A 23,535-nucleotide genomic window follows, 5' to 3' on the forward strand; every position below is an offset into this window, starting at 1 on the left:
GTCCAGTTCTGCCTGTGTCTCTACTCAGGGCACACCAGGGAAGCAGAGAATTGGCTCTGGGCTGATGTCCACTCTGGCTCTGGCAAAGCTCTGCCCACACTTCATGTTGAAAACTTGACAATGGAATGTATATCCTTGTCAAAATACCAGAGGAGCCTCCAGCCTTTGAATGAATGTTTTGGGTGTGTCCTGGTTCTGTTTCTGGCTCTTCCAGGCTGTAGGGCTCATGAAACTAGCAGTGAAGGCATCAGTAAGATTCAGTCAGCCTTGCTGTGGCCAGCACAATTATGCAGCAGAGTGAGGCACCATGCCAGGACTTGAACAATGAAGCATGTACCCCAAGGAACACAGACAACTGACAGATGACCAAGTGTCATCTATACATGGCCAGCAGCCAGTGGCAGCCAGCTGGGCTCAACCTCTTTATCCATGTGACAGAGAGACGTACCAGTGGTCAAGTTCCTCCTCTCCTCTTCCTCCTCCTCCTCCTCCTCCTCCTCCTCCTCTTCCTCCTCCTCCTCCTCCTCCTCCTCCTCCTCCTCCTCCTCCTCCTCCTCCTCCTCCTCCTCCTCCTTCTCCTCCTCCTCCTCCCCATCAACATCATTCCAAAGATGGGCATCCATTCCTCAAGGGATACTAACCTTCCAGAATGGGACAGCCAGTTCTCCTTTCAGTGTTGTTGGTCTTCAGGTTTCATTTAAGAGGTTTTTATTTACTAGACCAGCGTTCTCTCAGTCAAGTTGTGACCCATGTCCTCTGTCCTTTTGCTACTTTTGAGGCAAGGTCTTATTTTCTGTTCAGGCCAGTGTGGATTGTGATTCTCCTGTTTGTTATTACTTCCATAGCTGAGACAACAGACAGATACCTATCACCACGCCAGTCTTTTCCTGTTGGGATGGAGTCTTGCCCTGCCTAGTCCAAACCCAGGATCCTCTTGACTGCCGGAGGATCCCAGATGTCATGACTCCAGCTGGAGGTTGAGATGGAATCTTCTCACTCACGCTGACCTTGAACTACAATTTTCTTGATCTCTGTCTTCCAAGTAGCTACAATTACAGATGTGAACCGTGTGCACTTGGTCCCTCCCTCCCTCCTGCCCTACCTTCTTCCCTCCCTCCCTCCCTCCCTCCCTCCCTCCCTCCCTCCCTCCCTCCCTCCCTCCCTCCCTCCCTTCCTTCCTTCCTTCCTTTCCCCTTTCTTTCTCTATCTCCCTCCCTCCTTTCTTTCTTTCTTTCTTTCTTTCTTTCTTTCTTTCTTTCTTTCTTTCTTTCTTTCTTTCTTTCTTTCTTGATAGAGTCTTGCTGTGTAGCTCAGGGTGGCCTCAAGTTCATGACCCTCCAAGCATCTGGTGTACTGGGAATATTGACATGCATCACCACATTCAGCCAGCTAGGTATTCCACTCTTACCATATAGGAGACAGTGACAGCAGTAGCTAGGGGATCAGCAGAAGCTTCAGGATTTCACAGACCTACTAGGGCACCAGCTGATTTTATTCCTTGTGTTTAGCACATGCTAGGTCTGTGGCTGAAGTAAGCAATCACAGAGCTGAAATGGAATCGTCTATTCTATAGCACTGGTTGTATTGTGGTCTTACTCTGGGAAAAGAACAGCCTTCCATCAAAATCATAATCTCTGAGCTTTCTGCATGGCCAGCCTTGTGTGTATTGTTTCCATAACTGGCCATGTGACCAAATGTCCTTGACTTGACCTTGTGGGAATGTATAAACCATGGGACTCCAGGAGGGATGGTAGGGGGAGGGGAATCATGTGATGTGGAATAAACTCTATTTGCAATTCCCTGACTCAAGAGTGATTTCTGGGAAGTGGCAAGAGGTGACTCCACACAGAGTCTTGCCGGCTCCTCCAAAGACAAGACGTTTTATGGGGATGGCACAGTGCCAGCCGGGCAGGAAGTGGAAGGCAAAGGAGCTGACTTTAGATCCTGTTGTGACTAGCATGAACATTTTCCATGCTAATTGTTGGTATGAAACTTCACGGGGAACAGAAAACCCAGCTACAGGCAAAGTGACATGTCCCTTAGTCCCAGGGGACCCAATTCATTTATTTGTGTATATAGAAGCTGATTTTTTTTGTCGGTCCTGGGGCTTGAACTCTGGGCCTGGACATTGTCCCTGAGCTCGTTAGCTCAAGGCTGTCTCTCTACCACTTTGAACTACAGTGCCACTTCCTAAAGCTGATTTTTTAAAACCATCAATGACCACTTACTTTTGCAACAGGAACTATGAAATCATCTTAAAAATATATCTTTTTTTTTTGTCAGTCATGGGGCTTGAACTCTGGGCCTGGGTGCTGTCCCTGAGCTCTTCAGCTCAAGGCCACCACCCTACCCCTGGAGCCACAATGCCACTTTCAGTTTTCTAGTGGTCAATTGGAGATAAGAGTCTCACAGACTTTAGTACCTGGGCTGGCTTTGAACCTCCCTCCTTAGATCTCAGCCTCCAGAGTAGCTAGGATTACAAGCATGAGCCACTCCACCTGGCAATGTATCTATTTTTGTGAACCGGCATGTTCAGATGTTCAGGACTGGAGCAGAGTGCAAGTGTGTGTGTGTGTGTGTGTGTGTGTGCACATGTCTTCAGACAACTGGAGGCAGAGTGTGAGGTATGTAGGCTTGGAATATATTGTAATCTTTGGAGAACATTCCAAGCTTGTTGTTGGAAAGGGTGCCTGGACAAGTCCAAGTTCAACCTCAAGGCAACTATGTGTCCATGTTGCTTTAATCCAAAAAAAGAAAGGACTTTCTGGGGTTGGGGTCAGGGTTGGAATAGCCAAAGGGGAAATTCTGGGCTTTCATATTTGTAGGATGTGCTTGTTCTTCCTTAATTTTGTTTACTTAGGAAGAGAAAAAGAAATCCACATGTCTCTTTGAAGCCCTGTGGGACTGTCCTCAGTATGAGCCACAGAAAGCCCGTCATTGTCACTGGAACACTGGTCTCCCATTTATTGTCCTTGGATTTCATGCTTGCTTTGCACTTGGAAGAAGGATTCATTCATTCCTGTGCCAATAAATAAAGAATGCTATTGTCTTCTTGCCTGCCCAGATCGTTCCAAGATCATCTTTTTCCTCTCGCTCTGTAGCAGGCAAGTGCAGATAGCATCTTGCTTGGCTCCAGGATCTGATCTCCAAAGGAACATTGTTCCCTGGCTTGTTAAAGCTTTTCTGCTACAATATTCTGTTACACGGAGCAGATCTGCTCCTCCCTGCCCTTCTCAAGGCAGGTACCTCACCCCTTTTTACAAAGAGACTGCCAAGGCCGACTTTCTGTAACTCCCCATCCCAGGCATGGTTGGTGTGTCATTTTAATAGGCAGAGTGACAATGAGGCTGAGGTCTGGGTGGCAGAGTCTAGGATCCCTGGGGGAGGAAATCGGTGGAGCTGTTCTGCATGCTGTGACATGCTTCATCTCACGACATTCCTTGGTTACTCACAAGAAAAACAGCTAATTTAATTAAAAAGGAATAGAACGGTGTGGGGGAAAAAAAGTCAACAAGAAAAAAGATTCCACGGAAGTCCCTTCTGAGTAAAAGCATCTCCGGTGGGCCTTGAACCTGAACAAATCCTTCTTTTCCTCTTTATAACAGGCTGTTCTTTATACATTTGGAGGGTTCATTTCCCTTGTGATCATGGTTGTGTTGGTTGCTTGTCATAGGCTCTCCTAGCCTCCCTCACTCCTAGCCTGCAGTTATTTTCCAGCAGCGTCAGATGAAGTCTGGGGGCTACTCCACCCTACCTCTCCCCATTTGTCCACTTGCAATATGACTTTGCCATGTCCTCAATCAGTAGACAGGGCCTGGTTCTGCCCCTGGAATGGGGGATGAAGCCCCTATCTTGTGGCAAACACAGAAGGGGCTGGAGGGGAATCTGGAGATTCTTGAAATGGAAACTCATGGATTCCATATTCATCTTATGCTGCTGCTTGACATAAGTGTTTGAGTTTGAATTATGCCTTTTATTCTTTGAGAAACATGTAGGATAACACACAGTGGTTAAGAAATAGTGCAGAGAGATCCAGTGTTGTAGCCAGTGACAATAGCTTCAAAAACTGGCAAAAAAAAATATCTCAGTATGTGTAGCTCAATACCACAACTAGGATACTGACACATACATAGTCGAGAGTTTAGGGCTGGGGGGCTGGGAGTGTGGCCTAGTGGTAGAGTGCTTGTCTAGCATGCACGAAGACCAGGGTTTGATTCCTCAGTACCACATACATAAAAAAAAGCCAGAAGTGGTGCTGTGGCTCAAGTGGTAGAGTGCTAGCCTTGAGGAAAGCTCCAGGACAGTGATCAGGCCCTGAGCTCAAGCCCCAGGACTGGCCAAAAGAAGAGTTTAAGGCTGGAGGTGTGGCTCAAATGGTAGCAAGTTCAAGTCCTGGCTTCCCCCTCCTCCATACTCCCCAAAGCATACATGAATCATATCCCTTTGGATAAATACTTAAGGATACTATAGAAGAGTTTAATGCAACATTTTCATGTCCTTTCCATACCACTTCTTAACATTTCTACAACAATAATCTAATCATGTTAGAATATCATGGAGATAAGTAACACAGCACATATAACGTCTGTTTTCAATTCAGCATCATTCTTGTGATTCATTTAAAGGTGATTGCTTGTCTTCTTTCCATGGCAGGAAATGTCTGCTGGTATGGGTGTCCATTCATCCGTTGAAGGTCAACTGAGTTACTGCCAGGACTTGACTATTACAAATAAAGCTGTTATAAATATTCATGCCTGGCTCTTTTATGCAAGCAGAAGTTTGCACCAATGCCCAGGAATGCAATTGCTGAGATATAGCACTAACAACTGATTTAACTGATTTTGTTAAGTTGAAGCTGCAAATTTGCCAATGTGTTCAACTCATAGTGAAGCAATGTTTTATTGTCTGGTTTTCTTTTGGTAGACTTCTTAGGATTTTTTTTTATATCAACATTAATGCTACCTGCAAACAGAGAGTGTGTTTATTTCGCCATTTCTGATACATAAACTTTTTTTTTCCTTTCTTGTCATTTTATGTTGGCTCAGAGTTTCAGCCTCTTGTTGAATAAGAGGAAAGAGTAGCCATCTTTACTTTGTTTCTGATCTTAGCAGGCAAGCTTTCTGCCTTACAGAAGGTTTTTATTTTGCACATATTTTCTAGTTGATTTTTTTTTAAATTGAGAAGTCCTTTATTCCTGGTTTTCTGAGAGAGTTAAAAAAATGATGACTAGCCATTGAATCTTGTTAACTGCCTTTTCTGTATCAATTGTCCTGAGTGTATACTTTTCTCTCTTTGATCTGTTAATATTCAGATCCGATTCCTCACTAAGGGGCAAGTCTGGAACTCAAGACTTCATTCAGGCTTCACTGGCATCTGCTTGTGTTACAGCCACATTTTTATTTCTTCTGTGATATTTGCCTGCAATGGAATAATTATTATCTAAAAAATTAATTTCCTTTCCCTTTGCCTTTTCAGGGTCTTTTGGCTAGAGGAGGCAGGCTTTCCTTGCACATGTGTGACCATGGTAGCATTCCTGCATTCCCAGCTTCTCCAGCTCCCTGACTGGAATATATACAGTAAGAAGAAAACACAGAAACTCACAGCGCGGCATTCTTTGGGTGACAGGACCTCTGGTGGTTCTGTTCTCTTCTCTCCTCCTTTCAGAGTCTTTCCCCATTTGTTATACAAGTAATGTACAGGATTTTTCATTGTGTGACTTTTAAAGTGACGTTAAGTTGTTCCCCTCCTGCCTGGCTTTCTTGGATGTGTTCTATTTACTTTGTGTCCACATTTGTGAAAAAAAAGAAATCAGGAAGGGTAACTCTGGGGAAAATGCAATACCTGGTTTGGGAAGTGAAGGCCAGGCTGGGTTTCAGTCAGGCACAACAAGCTGTGTAGCTCGTCCTCACAAGGACACCATGGGAAGTGGTCTGGCAGCCTTTCCACTAAACGCTGGCTCAGACTTGGCCCTGCTCTGTGTCTCACTCTCTCCCTCCAGGGCCCTTTCTCCACCATATCCAGGAGAGAACCTGGTGGCAGACAGGCTTTGTCTGGTTTCAAAACCATCCTATTTAGTCTCTTGACCAGAAATCTCATCTTCCGTAGCCCAAAGATGTCTCCAATTCCCTCTTCTGTCTGTCTGTCTGTCTGTCTGTCTGTCTGTCTGTCTGTCTTCCTTGATGTTATTTACTGGGCAGTGTCAAGGATGAATAGGCTCTAGCTTCCCCTCTCCATGTTTTCTTCTTTACAAGAAGTGTCTGTGGGGGGCCAGGAGTTTGGCCTAGTGGTTAAAGTGCTTGCCTAGCATGCATGAAGACCCGGGTTCGATTCCTCAGTACCACATACATAGAAAAAGTGCCAGAAGTGGTGCTGAGGCTCAAGTGGTAGAGTTCTAGCTTTGAGGAAAGTCCAAGGACAGTGCTCAAGTCCTGAGCTCAAGCCCAGGACTGGCAAAAAAAAAAAAGAAGTGTCTGTGGCAGGGCTGTCCAGTCTTTACCTGCTATCCCCTGGGGGCTGGTGGTGGCTAGAAGGAGGGGAGGGAGTGCACACAGGATGGGGGAATAATGTTGAATGCCCTTGGCCCAGCGGAGGAAATCCTCCAGGACTTTAGCTGAAGAGAGCACAGAGAGAGAGAGAGAGAGAGAGAGAGAGAGAGAGAGAGAGAGAGAGAGAGAGAGAGAGAGAGAGAGAGAGAGACAGAGAGACAGAGAGACAGAGAGAGACAGAGACAGAGACAGAGACAGACAGAGACAGAGAACCAAACTTCAACCCTTCTCCATCAGTGTTTATAACCGAGTGCTGGGTACTGCCCTTCTGGCAGTCCTGCTGGAAGTAGACTTTGGCAGGTGGCCTGACTGGGGAGAGATTCCAGGTTTTGGAAGGCACGAGAGACACAAGAACAACGTGTTGTATTCACTCAGAGGGCATGGGGCCTCTACTGTAGTCAGGTGTAGGTCACTTGGCCTCAGGGCGAGGCCCAGCCACCCAGCACCACAGGCCCTGCAGGATTCCAAGTCCTTTCTGAGCAAGAAGAGGTCTTCCATCAGCTCCTGCTCCACCTTCCTGATTCTGCGAGGACGAAATGGGACCTGCTCCTCCCGCCGAGAAAACAACCAAGGACATGGCCTCACTTTCAGCTCTGTAGCTAAAGATTAAGGAATAGAGATGAGAGAAAGCCATATGGAAACAAAGCCTCTGGATCCCTCATGGTGATTTTCTGTCAACGTGGCCAGCCACAGGTATCCTGAATACTTACTTCCTTAGAAACATCGCAGGATCTGAAGAAACCGACAAGAGCACATCAGAATGACCATGACATGACTTCATTTTTTTTTTTTTTTGCCAGTCCTGGGCTTGAGCTCAGGGCCTGAGCACTGTCCTTGGACTTTCTCAAGGCTAGAGCTCTACCACTTGAACCTTAGAACCACTTCTGGCTTTTTTCTATGTATGTGGTACCGAGGAATTGAACCCAGGTCTTCGTGCATGCTAGGCAAGCACTTTAACCACTAGGCCAAACTCCCGGCCCACGACTTCATTTTTTAAAGCATGTATTATATGCTAGTCATGAGGCAAAGCATTTTCTCTATGTATTATTATCTTCTCTCATCTTTACAGCAGCCATCTCATGTGCGTTCCTCGTTCCCACTTTATGAGAGGTCAAGTGCTTTGTTCAGCACCACGAGCTGATTAGCTGGGACTGGGTTCATACTCAGTGGCTGTCCCTGTACTAGATTGCTTTTTGTAGCAGAACAGAAGAGAAAGTGGTATGGGATTGCCAGTGGGTGTCCTGTACAGAAATCTCTTATGGTGAGATATGGCTTAGGTGTTCGATGTTTGATTGAACATCTGTTTAATCTGACACCTACCCATAATATTCATGTCGCAGAAGGCCTGGTTCTATCGATGCGAATAGGACACTACTAGTGTCCTAGGGTGTTGGGTCAGTTTGGTGGTAGGTTAGAAGTGAGACCTGGATGGGTTCTATGAAAGACAGATTTTTCTGTTACAATGAGAGAGATGGGTTTGCAGTTATTGTTTGCTTGTCTGTGTCTTTTATTAATCTGTATGCATTCTGGCGACAGGGACTGCTTTTGGTGAGCTCAGTTGTGATGAATCCTCTCCAATTTCATCATCCTCTCCACTGGCTTTAAAATTGATTTAATTAAATCAAATTTATTCCCCTTCATGGCTTTGAATAGAATTACAAAGAAGATAGACTCAAGACCTTTATTATTGTTTTTTTTTCTTCTCAAATGGCTGAATTCTTTTTAGGAAACTACAACAATCATTTAAATTCATATTCAGAGACACAATATTCAGAGAGTTTCAGACACAATATTTTAATAGCACTACACATGTGGGGAAATCTTTTTATCTTTTGAAATACCTGAGACTTATTGTAAGGTTTGCTTTAAGTCATACGATCTAGGCTTTTGAATTTCTACATTTCAAACAGAGGCGCACATGTTCTTAAATGTTGATTTACAAGCAACAACAAAAAAGAGGGACAGATTTCCCACTTGATTTCCCCAATCTGCTCTTCCACATATTGCGTGACCTTGAGTGAACCAGTTGGCCTTTCAAATCTTGAGTCATTTATCATCAGTGGCAGCCACCACAGGTGGCTTTGGTGAAATTTAATTAAGATTATGCATGCCAAGTTCCTGGCACTAGTGAACAGCGCACAGCTGAGAAGATTGGAGGTGAAATAAATTGTCCTTCTGAGAGATATTTGTTTATTGCATCCAAAGTTATTCACATCCAAAGGCCCCTGGCAGGGTTGAATGGCAAAAGGGGTTGTGTAGAGGAAATCATGTGTTGTCTGTCCTGGGACAATGACGTGTGAAAGCTGCTCAGCAGATCCCATGAGTAAGTGGGAAACTTAAGCAAGCACTACTTATACCTCAAGGAAATTGCCCCTTCTCCAGAAAAATGGTGGATCTCCACATTTCCTGAAGGCCATTTCTTCATGTTTCTTAGTCTAGAAACCTAATCTATGAGTCAAAGAGGACTAAGTATGTTCTATCATTTTCTACCTTTGAACTTTTTTTTTTTGTCCTCTTAAGGAGTTTCGAGTAACCAGGCCTTCAGACTGGGATAAAAACTACAGATAATCTCTCTGGAGACTCTGAAACAAGATGCTATTTCAGACATGGGGTTTCTTAACCTCCCTAACCACACGAGCTGATTCTCTATCATAAATCACACTGTATCTCTCTGTGTGTCTCTCTCATATTGATTCTCTTTTTCTGAAAAAACTCTGGTAAATTAAGCATGCTTTTGTTGGGCTATCTCGGCATGTTTAAAGCTTTTGATGAGCCACAAATGTTCCCTTTCTCACATTTCAGTGTCTGTATTCCTATCCTAGCTTGCTGCCTAACTGAACAGACATATAGACTTACCAATGTATAGAATATGAGTTCACCCTCTAAATGGGTGTGGAAATTTTTTTTTTGCCAGTCCTGGGCTTAAGCTCAGGGCCTGAGCACTGTCCTTGGATTTTTCTCAAGGCTAGAGCTCTACCATTTGAGCCTTAGCACCACTTCTGGCTTTTTCTAAGTATGTGGTACGGAGGAATCGAACCTGGGTCCTCGTGCATGCTAGGCAAGCACTCTACCACTAGGCCAAACTTCCGGCCCCGGGTGTGGAAATTTTAAAAAGCTTTTGTTAAAAATCCTTGTACAGGGAGCATTTCAAGTCAAATGGCCAGGCTACAAAATTCAAGTACGAAGATCTACTTGATTGAACTTTATGAGAAAGGGATTGTAGAATACATGAAAGATGGACACAAGTTGGCTTATGAGGTCAAAATATGAAGGTTAAATCAAATGAAAGGAAATAAGTAGGTTAAGGGAAGTTGGAATAACTTTCATGAGATGCGACTATCAATTGAAGTCAAAGATGAATTTAGGCAAAGGTAAAATCTTTTAACTTATGATCGAGCCATGAGGTTTATCTAAGGGAAGAAAGAAAATAAAAAGCAGAATCCCAGGGTCTGGAAGTGACATCCCAGGACAAGTTGGCGGACTTGTCACATGCCCTTGCAGAACAATTATGTGAGCAAGAGAGGATGAGAAAATGTGGCATCTCATCAGGTTTTAATTAAGTTGTAATAGTTATTTTTTTCTTCATTGCTTTTATTGAATGTAAACAGGAAACTGCCATAGGGAATATTTCTCATATTGTTTTTATGCATCACTGCTGTGTTTAGTGTGCAAATTGTATCAGCTTGTTATAGTCTGGAACTTGACATACTTCTTAAGGAACCTCTGAAGGCACTTAGCCACTATTTTGGACTCAGGGTGTGCAACTGAATAAAGTTGAGGCACTGTGAGCATTCATTGGCATTTGTCTGTATGTATAATCCGAAGCAGTGCTGAGTATTGGAATGCTATCATCAGATTACAAATTAAAATTCATAAAAATGCAATACCTAGACTTCATCCAGCATTGTTTTCCCATACAGCACAAAGCCTTTGTTATCTTTTTCAGGGTCACATCTATTGCTAAAAGTGTTGTGTGTTTTCTAGGGAGTAGCTGGCCCCTTCTATGGCAATCTCTCCATTTAAAAAATTTTATGTTTATTTTTTATGTCCAAGACTGCTCATTGGCTAGCACTTTACCAACGGAGCCACATCTCCAGCCCCCTCACATTTATTTATCTCTTCACCTCTTGAGGGACATTTTCCTTATCTCAAGATTTTGTCTGTCACCAAGAAAGGCATCGAAATTGCATACAGATCTTTCCTTTTCTTTTCTCTTGATTAAATACTCACAATTAGTATGCTGGGTTCTCATGGTTGTATCTATTTAATTTTCTAAGGAATGGCCAAATTGTTTTCTAGCATAGTTGTGCGATTTCACATCTCTACCAGCCATGTTATGAGTGTCATTGATGATGATTTATGCTTTCCATTTAGAAGTTCTGAGCTGTAAAAGCAGAATAGTATGCCCACATAATCAAGCATTTATTACATATCTCCATACACATGGGTAGTCCTCAGCATACAATGGGATTATATCTGACTAAGCTCAGATGAAACTGAGAATATGATAAGTTCAAAGTGCACTGAACACTCTTAACTTACTCAAAAAAAAAAATCACAGCTCAGACTAGACTGCCTTGACCGAGTAGGCTAGACTGGAAAAGAAGATCTATAAAGAAGATCTGGATTTTTCACATGAACTCTGCTGGTGTTTCCATGTTGGCAACCAAATCAGTTGTCAAAAACACGGCACAGCTGGAGCAAAACCCACGTGCAGGCCAGCTAGGGCCTGCAGGTGCCAGCGTGGGACCTGTGGTTCAGACGACCCTTCCTCTTCCCTGCAGAGATTTGTTGCAGTGCTGGAGCTACAGCTTCCACCAGCACAGCCTGTCCACCCCATCACAATGTATCTTCGCTCTCGCTTGTTGTCCTGGTTTCTTCACGTAACTCTGAGCTCCTTGGAAATAGTGTTTACACATTTTAGGATTGATGCTGCAGAAGTGGTATTATACAGAGGGTGTACTTTTGTCCACTAGGTGTCTCCCTTCTCTTAAAAGACCTTCTCCTGTCCCGAGGTCCACAGGAGGTCCCTCAAAAGGAAACACTACTTCAGTAGAAAGAATGTCTTCATGTCCAGTAGCAACTTCAGACCTTTGTCTGAACAGACACTGTAGCAAAGAAAGGGCTGGAACCAGGCTCATTTTGTTGTCAGACAGCTTCTGATTGTCAGGCGGCTTCTGATCACGCGATTCTGTATGTCATCCCCTCAGGGAAACCACAGGGCTTTGATCTGTCCTTGTATGTTCCTGTGACCCTCTCTGTTGCTGGACAGTTAAGTCATTTGCTTGATGACCGATGCCCGCAGTTAGCAGGATCGAGGCCTTTCCTCCCCCTCTCCCTTTGTCTTGGTGGAATGCTGCATTCTCTCTGATTGAGATCACCAGAGAAAAAAATGTGAGGTAGACCAGATGGATAACAGCATAGTGAGTCAGCTGACTTGGTGTGTTTGGATAACATTTTGTTCCTGCTTTGCAGGTTAGAGTGTGATGTTTGAGAGCAGATGGAATATGGCAAATAAATGAGAGGAACAAAGTTTCTCTTGGCTGTGCCTTTCCATATTAGGTTTGTGACATAATGACGTATGCAGTGCTTCCACAGTGTTCAGCCCCCCTCAGATGCTGCCTTTGGGTTGTTGTTGTTTGTTTCTTCTCTGGCTTGGTCCTTAATGATACCTATAGTATACATAAACCAGGAAGCACTGAGAGATTCAACACTGCATATGTTAACAATTCTTAGGAAGAAAATGCAGCAGGCAAGTGGCTTATGGGTGAGTCATGGCTCTGACATACTGTGGCCTCCTTATATGAAGTTCTGGTGTTTACCAATGCTGAAGTATATTTATTGATATATAGTCACAGTACTCTATAAGCCAGAGCATCTACTGGGTCATCCATGTCTACAGCAGGTCTCATGTTCTAGTACCTTCTAAGAGGTTTTTGGACTAACAAGCAGCTGTGTGGTTCCTGTTAGCTCTAACTGCCATGCCTCTGTGCCACAGGGAGTCCATGGGCTTCAATAGCACAAGGAAGAGGTGGCCACTCACAGAGCTTCTACCTGACCTCAGCCTTCATCCTATCTCAGCTCCCTGTCTTTGCTTTGGTTAATTTCCTTGCTTCTTGTCTTAGCCTACTTTAGTATCAGGACCACATTCCAGTCCAAAGAATGAATAGATTAGGAGCCCTGTTCTATAAACACCTTCCCAGGAGGTGCCAGCTGACGTTTGTACAATTTCCAGCCATCAACCTGTGGTTGTGTGCTTTTATAGGCCACCTCAAGGCACCTGCAAAATATGGAATGCTTCAAAAGGGCAAAATAAAATTGATAAGCTAATTGAGTTCAGAGGTATCTTTCCTTTTTTTCCATGGGTGTTTTCATCACATGATTTTGTCTGTCTTATCCTGTACAGATGTTATCCAGCTGGTTTAAAACTCATTGCTGGCATCTGCAGCTACACTGACCAAAATGAATAGATGAGCCAATGCAGAATTGAGCGTAGCCTTGGCTAGTTCTCAGATTAGATGATTCTTTAGCCAAGAAATCAAGCATTATTAAGGAGCTTAATGTACTATAGTGTCAAGCTTCCTAAAGACATAAACATCACAAAGACATTCATCTTTAGCACAAATGCCCTGCTGTTTCTAGCCAGCATTTATTCCAGGGTCCCCCCGCCCCTTATCTGGTACTTATCTGGGAAAGGAATTAGGTGATTCAGCTGACTTGGCTGGGAAAGTTAGAGGGAAACCTTGTCACCCTTCCCCAGAATGCACCCACTCCCCTCACTGGTATTATAACATTACTCAGAAAGAGCTGCATTCCTTCTGCTTTTTGGATGTGGCCCAGGTGTCCAAGAAGGACAGGGGAATGCCCCAGACAGAGATAGTTCATAGAGAACTGAAGAAGGGCAGTGGGGTTCAGTGTCTCCTGGGCATTTTTCTTGCCTACCTCTCCCCTGAAGCTGGAGATGTTCCTAAGTCTCGCTGCAAGCTCACATGTCAGAATCTCCGAGTAACCTCCTCTTACCAGTCCTGACACTGATTCGGAGAGGGAGGGAGAGGTAGCAGAAAAGCATTTCTCTTTTCCTTCTCACAGTGGGTGTGTCCTGGCACCAGTGCCCAGGGAGGGAATAACCCATGGTTGGAGCTGTGGAGGAATCAGGGCACCTGATTAAGGTGCCCGCAGTGGGTGGAGCCCATCAGCGTCCACAGTGTGCCCTGCCAAGAGGCAAGTGAACCACGGGCATTCAGGACGAGGGCTCCTGGGCTGCACTGGGAGAAGAGCCCCAGGTAAGCCTGAGCTGAGGTCTGGTTCCGTCCAGTGGGGGAGACTAGCAGTACTGCTCTGAACCCTAAGTTTCTTTGTTTGCTTCTTCCCCTGGGGGAAAATCCTGACTTCAAGATCTCATTTCCTGAAGAAAGGTTGACTAAAGAAAGAGAACTGAAAAGCAATGAGCTGAGAGGACAGGAGTTCTGTCACTTCAGGACTGTGTAACTAGAGATGGGTTTTCTAGGTCTCCAGCTCCACACATGGGGCAGAGAGCAGACGGTTCTCTCCAGAACAGCACAGGCCTGTGGCTTTCCTCGTCTGCCTAGGGGCCCCACTGAGCTGGCCCCATCAGAAAACCAGTGGAAGCTGGGGAGTGGTGGCTTATACCTGTAATCCTAGCTACTCAGAAGGCTGATAGCTGAGGATCACAGTTCAAATCCAGCTTGGGAAGGAATACCCATGAGACTTTTATCTCCAATACATTAGAACAGACAAAAAAAGGCCAGAAGTGGAGTTGTGGTAGCTCAAGTGGTAGAGTGCCAGCCTTGAGCAAAGAAAACCCAGGAACAGTGCCCAGGCCCTGAGTTCAAGCTCCAGGACTGGCCAAAAAAATCATCCAGGCTATGGAAACAAGAACCATATAATGTGTGACTGTTGTTCTTAATGTACTATGTTATTTCTCATCTCTTTGGCTGTCCCTTGGTTATTATCATATTGTCACAGTATCTTACCATGTTATCTGGCATATTGTATATATGTTTATTTGTTTATTTAAAATAGGATAGGGAAGGGAGGAAAAAAAGATGAGGGGAGGGGGTGGAGGGAGGGAAGTGGGGACAAAAGCATGAGAAGGGGTATCAATGTTTTTGAAGTAATGCACCTTCTATCTGGTGAATATAATCTAACCCTTCTATTAATTACAACAACAACAAAAAAAAAATAAATAAATAAAAACACCAATTTCATGGCTATTGCTAATCTAAAATAGGCTAACAATATCTTAAAATGATGCTTGAGAGGGTAAAGTTTATTTTCACACAAAGTCTGGAGTTGGAGACCCACAGAGATGGTCACAGAGGGTTCTGTTCAGTGGCTGATGGGATCCTAGACTCTGGCACGCTGAGGACGGAAATCTAAGGACATGGTAACAGACATAGAAAGCAGCCTGGCATTTCATAAACGCGCAGGTGCATTACTCCTCTCAGGTATAGTTCCCTTGATTAAGAAAATGGAATGAAAGGGGGTGAATGGGAAGATAATGGGATAGGAATGTGATCTTATCACCACCGAATACACTGATGAAAGCTTACCTGATCTAGGTGTCTCACAGCAGTGTTTGCTCTTTATCCTCAGAGGCCGAGGGACCTTACAAACTCAAGGTATTTATTAATTCCTTTTGTTTTGCTTTCAATAAGTGTTAAGGAATAAAGACTTTAGGGTCTAAGGAAACTTCTTTTTCCTTTGCTGCTTCTTCATAAAATAAAATACAAAAATGGAAGCTGAGCATGGGAGTTTCTTTTGATGCTTAGAAGCAAGTTGATGTTTATTATAAATCGGGAACACTAGAGCAGCTTGTTGGGGGTAGAAGCAAATCACACCTGCAAGGTTTTGGATAAAGTGAGTTTGTATTGAGTGGATTATATTTCCCATGAAAGCCTTTCACATATATTTTGTACAGCCTCCTCTCCAGGCTTAACCTTGCAGAATCAACTTCCTCCTTCTCCTCCTCCTCCTCCTCCTCCTCCTCCTCCTCCTCCTCCTCCTCCTCCTCCTCCTCCTCCCCTCCTTCTCCTCCTCCTGCTCCTCCTCCTCCTGCTCTTCTTCTTCATCATCATCATTATTATTATTATTATTTTCTGGCAGTATTGGGGATTGACCTTAGTGTCACTGGCTGCCATTTTTCCTGGACTGAACTCCAACAGGGATCCTCCCATCTCTGCCTCCCAAATTAGCTAGAAGGTCAAGCATGGACCACCACACCCAATCCCAGGTCCTTTCTTTAGTTTGCAGCAAGCAATTCAAGAGAAAGTGCGGATCCTCTGAGTTTTTCTGACTCTAAACAGTTAAGAGGCATGATTTCAGGCAGGTGGGGTCCCCATTGTTATGCTGAGGCTTGGTTAGAAGGGAGAACTTGGCCTGGTGGTCTCTAGGAAGCCATTAATCATCCAGAAAGGCTGGTGGGGGTGGGTGAGCTACTGCTCTACCAATCATGAGTGGCCTGAGAAGAGCTTCAGTGGGAGGGGCTGGTGTGGGGCTAGACCATTCACAACAGGATGCAGTGGATTGTTGTTCTGTGGGGAGTGAACCAGACTGGTCCACAGCTCTCCACCACAAACCGTCCTGGCTGCTCCTGTAGGTAGCAAAGCATGGAAAACACAATCCTCATCAGGACCAAGCATTGGCTGCGCTGGGCTGGAAGCAAGGGGGCCCTGAAAAACGCTGGTGATTCAAAACCTCTAATGCACAGCAAAAGACACACAAACTGGTTAAACACAAAATGAACCTAAACCAAAGTGTGTCTCAGATATGGGATCAAAAAAACTTAGTCTAACAGGAAGACTAAAATTATAGTCCTGGGGCCAGGAGTTTGGCCCAGTGGCCCAGCATGCATGAAGACCAGGTTTAATTCCTCCGTACCACATACACAGGAAAAGCCAGAAGTGGTGCTGAGGCTCAAGTGGTAGAGCTCTAGCCTTGAGAAAGCCCAAGCCCTAGGACTGGCAAAGGAAAAAAAAAACAAAACAACTATGGGCCTGGCAGGAATACCTCTCAATGAGACACAGGAAAAGCTCCAGCTGACCCACTTATGCATAAATGTAGGTCTGAATCATGGCTTTTAGAGTTTTTCTTTTTCCTTGCCTTTTTGTTTTCCTTGTTTGTTGTTTGTAGGACTTCAACTCTGAGCCTGGGCATTGTCTCTGAGCTCGTCAGCTCAAGGTTACCGCCTTACCCCTTGAATCATAGCATGACTTCCGGTTTTCTGGTGATTAATTAGAAATAAGAGTCTCATGAATTTTTAGTGCCCAGGCTGGCTTTGAAGCATGATCCTCAGATCTCAGCCTCCTGAGTAACTAGGATTACAGGTGTGAGCCACCACGTGGCTTTTTTAAAATGCTGCCCCTGAGCTCCTATTTGCTCAAGGATAGCACTCTACCCCTTATCTTTTTTTTTTTTTTTTTTTGCCAGTCCTGGGTCTTGAGTTCAGGGCTTAAGCACTGTCCTTGGGCTTTCCTCAAAGCTAGTGCTCTACCATTTGAGCTACAGCCCTATTTCAGGCTTTTTCTATGTATGTGGTACCAAGGAATCAAACCCTGGTCTTTGTGCACGCTAGGCAAGTGCTCTTACCACTAGGCCAAATTCCCAGCCCCATTTCCGGCTTTTTATGTGATTAATTAGAGATAAGAGTCTCACGGACTTTTTCTGCCTAGGTTGGCCTTCCAAGTACAGTCCTCAGATCTCAACTTCCTGAGTAGCTAGGATTAGAGGCGTGATCTACTGCACCCAGCTTCAGAGTTTTTCTTGATGTCATAATTCTTGATAACCTGCCTGATTTGTATTTTTACTTGCCAGTGATTTGGGCACAATGTCTGGGAAATTGGAGGTTCTGAGTAAACAGGGGTTGAACAAATGGAGGTTTAGCAGATTTATAAACTTTCCACGAGAAAGATATAACTAGTTAAGTCCTCGTGTCCTCCCTTTCAGACTTAAAATTCTTACATTATACCTCTACATTCAACCCAGGCAGTTAAATTCTTAGTAGGTTCTCAAAAGGCATTTAAGAATTTTATAATCAGTTTGGAAAGAAAATACGAGCAAAGACTGCTAAAAATTTTTAGTCTTTTCAGGCTTAGATTAGATGGCTGTCAAACACCAGCTATAGACTGAAAGTAGGAAGTGGGCATATAAAAAAAGAATCTGAATAGAAAAGGCTCAACTCATTTTTTTTCTTACCTTTTATTTATAAGAGAAAACTGACAGCCCTGAGCTTGGTGTCGAGTTTTGTAAGTCTTTTCAGATAAGGGACAAATGTTCGGGTTAGGATTTTATTCACTATGGTCTTTTCTCAAAGTGCTATACATACAAACATGAAATATGAACCACATGAAAAATTTTCTCTGAGCACAGGGCATGTGAATTTATAGCCATCCATCAAAATTTAAATAACTTCAAATTATTATCATTATTTATCTAACTCCTAATTTACCAAAATTTTTTGTGTGCAGAGCTTGAACTCAGGTCCACATATTCTCATTACAATTTTGTTCTGTTTTTTTGACTGGAATCTCACAGACTTTTCTGCCTGGACTGGCTTGGAGCTTTGAATTCTCAGATCTCAGTCTCCTGAGTAGCTATCCATAAGCCACCAGTCCTCCAACATGTTTTTGCTTGTTTGTTTAAGACACAAGAGTTTATAGGACTTTCCTTGTTTCCCACCTATTTTTCTCAACAATATTACATCACACCTGCTTACCTAAACACACACACACACACACACACACACACATACACACACACACACACACACACACACACAAGGAAACTGGTCTCAGAGGCAAGTGGCCTAAGAAAATGGCCGCTTGAAAGATCCCAATGGAATAGTTTTACAGATTCTCTGCCTATTCTGCCTAATTCTCTTTGAAGCGCTCCCCCTCTTTTTTTTGAGGGGGGATCCTATGCGGAGGCCTGCTCTTTATGCGTGTAGACACGTGGATGATGTGTGAATGGGCCGTGTGTGCATGCGTACGTGTGCTCCTGTGATTCCAAGGCAGACAGGAAGGAGACAATTCTACTGGGAACTCTGTGCTATTTATAGAGGCAACCTTCCCCATAATTCCATAAATACTGACACTAGGAAAGCAGCAGCCCAGAGTTCAAATGTGCCTAAGATTAGATTGTTGCTAAAAAATGCTGGAGGGGTAGGTGTAAGCCAGCACTGCTGTGGATAGGAGACAGCTGTTGACGCAAATAAATGATATTGGGAGTCCATAAATACCCAACTGAAAAAAATAAAAAAAGGAAGAAACCCACAGCCAGGGAGACAATGGCTGGCTGACTCCAGAGACAAATAGCAAATTTGAATGATTGTTCCTTGTAAACTGAAGGACAGGGATTATCAGAAGTGAATTCACTTAAGTGAATTCACGGAAGTGAAAGGGGTCTGACCACAACCAAGTCTTCCCATGGAGGTCGGCGTCAGAATCTCTGAATGTCAGCTATCACCGGCTTCCTGATGCTTCAGAGCAAGGTGTGATGGAGAAAGGTCACATCACATGACCAGGACGACTTCCTGTCTGGAAGGATAGGATCTTGAAAATGGCTTGGGATCAGGACCCTTCAGGCTTGGAGAGGAAGTGGTAAAAATGAAATGTACAGCTGTTAAATGGGTTTAATGGTCATTGTACACACACACACACACACACACACACACACACACGCACGCACGCACGTATGTAGATAGTGTTCCTGATCTTCTGATCTTTTTGAGGGCCTCCCTTTAGATCACTCGATTCCTGTAAAAGTGTACTTTTATACTAAGAACTGGAGGCCCTCTGTCTCACAGTGCCGGCCATTCAACCAGAAGCACTGTAAAACAGTTTGGTTCAGCAGTGAGATTCGAGCACAATCCAACAAGAACTAAACGCCAGTGGGAAATGGCGACCACCGGAATGTGAATGGACATTCTTCCCTCCCTGGGTCACCATAGTTTCCGCTTAGACCCTGCTCAGTGTACCCGAGAACCTGACCTGCGATAACCGAGAACGACTGTGCATTTGATGCTGTTTCCTCCCTCGGATAGAGGCGTGTAAGCTGGAGATCCAGCTGGTGATGGTCAAAGTTGGACAGTGCACATGACTGCACTGAAAAGGAAATGTAAACCCAGCTGACCTGCTGAGAAGCAGACCCTGCCTCCTGCCTTGGTGTGTGTCATTGTCAAGTGCAGGCCCCTTGGTGAACTTTGATTTCAGAGAAATGACAAAGAAGTTTTGACTTCTAACAATACCCCAAATACATTGTACCTAGACTAAAATATACTCATTATTTACTTGAAATTCAAATTTATCTAGCTGTTTAGCACTTTTATTTGCTCATTCTTCTACCCCACCCCAAAGAGAATTATATGTACTAAAGAAACAAAGGAAAGTTCCGATTTTCAACCTCAGATGAGAACTTTCACAGAATTAAGTTAAATTCTGTAAATCTTTTCTCCTATCCTAGATACAAACAAGGATAACAGTTCTTACACCTACCTGGGCATGAGTGTTATGTATATAACTTTAATATCCAAGACTGAGGAGATTTAGGATGCAATAGAAGCACCTACATTTTCTAATCAGCTTCTTAATAATTTATTTTCTCCTCCCTTCCTCCTCCTCCTCCTCCTTTTTCCTCCCATTCCCCGATCCTCTTCCTCCTTCATTTTCTCCTTTTCCTCTCCCTTTCTTCTTTATTTAATCCATGTATTTATTACTTGTCTGTAGAGCAGTCTAAACCTTGTCTGTAAGCCAGAGCTTTCCTCTAGCAAGTGCAAAGAGATATAGAGCATACCTACAGTGTGGGAGGAAGAGGAAGATCTAAGGGACTAAAAGTCCTTGAGAAGCCTTCCCCATAATGCCCAGAGCTGTCACCAAGCTGTCTTGAGCTCTATTTATGACATCAGGAAGAATAGATGTGGGAGAAAGATACTCCCAAATCAGTGAGTGGGGGGGGGAGGAGAGAAAGGGAGGAAGAGAGAGAGAGAGAGAAAGAGAGAGAGAGAGAGAGAGAGAGAGAGAGAGAGAGAGAGAGAGAGAGAGAGAGAGGAAGAAGAAGAAGAAGGAGAAGAAAACACTCAAATGCATCAAGACCTTTAGTCTATTTAACAGCTCCAGTGCCACAAACCATGGCCTAAACTGTACCTGGGAATTCAAATGTAAAAAAACATTATCCCAAGGGATGAAGAAGAAATAAAAATTAAAAAACAAAATGGGCTGGGAACTTCCAGCCACTCTCCACCATGTGGGTGCACTTCTCATGGCACTGTGACATCAATTTTTCAGGCTTGACCATTGATTAATAGAAATTAAATAAAAGCCAATGGAAAATGCCCAAGGCACATCTGAGGGAGGAGTTCAATTCATGCATTTGTGTGCATCCATTCACACTTAAATGCCCGCGTGCAGTAAAACGTGGACTCCCTGTGTACAGGGATTCTACATCAAAAATTCCTCCAGGCTGTACTGGAAATGCATGGCTTTGCTTCCTTGTCCAAAAGACAAGGGGTGCAACAGCTGTCTGTGTGGCGCTTGCATTGTATGGGTCTGACAGCTCACTAGACATGATTTGCTGCACTCAGAAAGATAGTTAGTGGTTACAGGCAAATCCTATTCCACCTTACAGAAGGGATTTGAGCACCTGTAGATTTTGGTATCCTTAGGGATTTTGAGATCACTTTCCTGCATATATACAGAAGGAGGTGTGTGTGTGTGTGTGTGTGTGTGTGTGTGTGTGTGTGTGTGTGAGAGAGAGAGAGAGAGAGAGAGAGAGAGAGAGAGAGAGAGAGAGAGAGAGAGAGAGAGAGGAGAGAGAGGAGTATGTATGTTCCTTTTTTATTGTTTTTGGATCTCCTCATGAAGTCCACATGGTAGTCCATGTATTTCTTTCTATGAGACCCTTCAACAAAGTTGGGGAAAAAATCCTTTCTCTAGGGACAAATCATCATGTTTTTAAAGCCAAAGTCCCCAGCCAGAAACCATAGTCTTGAATAGCAGATAAGCTTTAGGAAGAAAGGCATAAAAGAATGGGCTGAAACCCAGGCCTCCATCTCAGGATGCTGGAAGCAACACATTAAGAAGGAGAGTTTGGAAAATAGGAAGATGGAACAGCAGGGACCTCTGGCCTGGAAACAAATGCAAAGTTGTGTGTGCCACACACTGTCTGTTCCTTTCATGCTTCCTTAGAGTGCCCTGAGCCAGGTGTCTGCTAGGAAATAGTCTATAATCTGTCCCTCTTAGATCAGAGAGCAGAGTGCAGGCAGATGGCCCAGAGGACAAACTTTATATGAGTTTTAAAGTTCACCCAGAAAGCAAGGTAAGGATGGCAGGGACAGCTCAGTTCCTCCTCATACTGCCACACGAGGGCACTTATTCCCATGATAGAGGATTGTGCTTGTAAATCATATTTTAAATATCTTCCTGGGTGCAGTGGATTGTAACTGTAATTTTAGCTACTAGAAGGTGGAGATGGGAAGGATTGTGGTTTGAAGCCAGCCAGACAAGAAGTTCATGAGACCCCATCTCCACCAATAGCTGAGTGTGGTGGCTTGAGTTGGCCGTCCTTGCTGCATGGGAAATGTCAACAGGGAGTCCAGGCTGACTCAATAGCAAATGTGACCAGGGACATGGCTCAAATGGTAAAGTACCTTCTTAGCAAGTCCTAAGTTCAAATCCCAAGTGTTGCTAAAAGGAAAAAAAAACCCCAAAACTTCTCCTGTGGAAAGCCACCAGACCGATTCATTCAAGTCCTATCAATGTTGCCTAATAAAACTTTTAGCAGTGAAGCAAATGTCCTGTGATGCCAATATCATCCATGTGTGGTTAGCGAACATTCAGGATGTGGCAAGGGTGACTAATTATATCCATTTAATTACAACAGACACTCAGCTACCTGTGGCTAATGGCTGCTACCTTGGACAGACCAGTTCTAATGAGCACGATTTTTGTTGGACACCAAGTAACCTTATCCTAAATGGTGGTTGTGACCAAGGCTATGGGCCAAGTCTTGTCCACATTATTTGCCATCAGTAGAGAGCTGAGAACAATTCATTGTGAATTACATCATCCCTAAAGAAGGAAACTTGGCTGGGTTGGTTCATTGTTCTTTTTATGTTTAAATACTCAAAATGCATCCTGATATTTAGGTTTCTTAGAATCCTTGATTGTTTGAAAGTTTGTGTTTCCTGGGATAACAGGCTAATGTTCAATGTGCCTTAACTACCACGGGAGGCAAGTCATGATTCTGAAACAGTCTGTGTTGCGTCAAGCTTCATAACCTGGAAGAGATGCTAGAGGAGTTTCCTCCAGGGTTTGTCAGGGCAGAAACCTAATTCGAGATAGGAGCAGGATTACTGGCTCCACAGGCTCAAGGGGTGGGAGAGAATGAAATGCCCACGGTTAGTGGATGCTGAGCCGTTCAGGCCACCCCCTCACACGATGGGCCTTGCTTCTTTCCCACTTGCAGAGCTCCTTCCAGCCTGGGGCCACACAGTCCTCGGCCCCTCCAGTCACAGATTCCGCCCTTGGCTGTCCATGTTCCCTGCAGGGTGGAGAAAGAGGCTGCTGACCATGAGAGCTGGGGTGCTGTGGCTTGTTTCTTTCTTCACTCTGGTGGGTGCCCAGGGCAGCTTCCTAGAGGTGAGTTGGTCAATGTCCCATTTTCCTATTCCACCTTCTGTGTCATCTTTCCCTCTGTCATGCTGACATCTCTGGCTCTTCGGGTAGCTACAATTATATTTGTTGTGTGTGAGGGATGCCGGCACTTGAACCCAGGCCCATGTGCTCTGCCGGGAGCCCTAGCCCTCGCCGAGGACCCTCGTGCTGAGTTCTTGACTCAACATCACCAACGCCCATAGCAGTCTTGGCTTTATCATTCCACCTTTGGAGTGTAGATGAGTGAACGTCACGGTGAGGAGACGGAGACTCTGTCTACCTCAGTGACACCTCTGCTGTGAACTTTGAGACACAGGAAGAGC

General features: G+C 44.3%; 1 long non-coding RNA gene across 1 annotated transcript; it reads left to right on the top strand.

The window, feature by feature from the left end:
• The first annotated feature begins 13,763 nt into the window (after positions 1–13,763).
• On the top strand, positions 13,764–23,191 carry LOC150047607 (uncharacterized). The gene is made up of 3 exons (XR_016539220.1): positions 13,764–13,828; positions 15,128–15,187; positions 23,025–23,191. It is a non-coding gene; the product is annotated as an uncharacterized LOC150047607 (long non-coding RNA).
• The last annotated feature ends 344 nt before the right edge of the window (positions 23,192–23,535 follow it).

The sequence above is a fragment of the Megascapheus bottae genome, chromosome 22, assembly GCF_031878675.1.
Source record: "Megascapheus bottae isolate mThoBot1 chromosome 22, mThoBot2.hap1, whole genome shotgun sequence".
NCBI classification, from domain to species: Eukaryota; Metazoa; Chordata; class Mammalia; order Rodentia; family Geomyidae; genus Megascapheus; species Megascapheus bottae.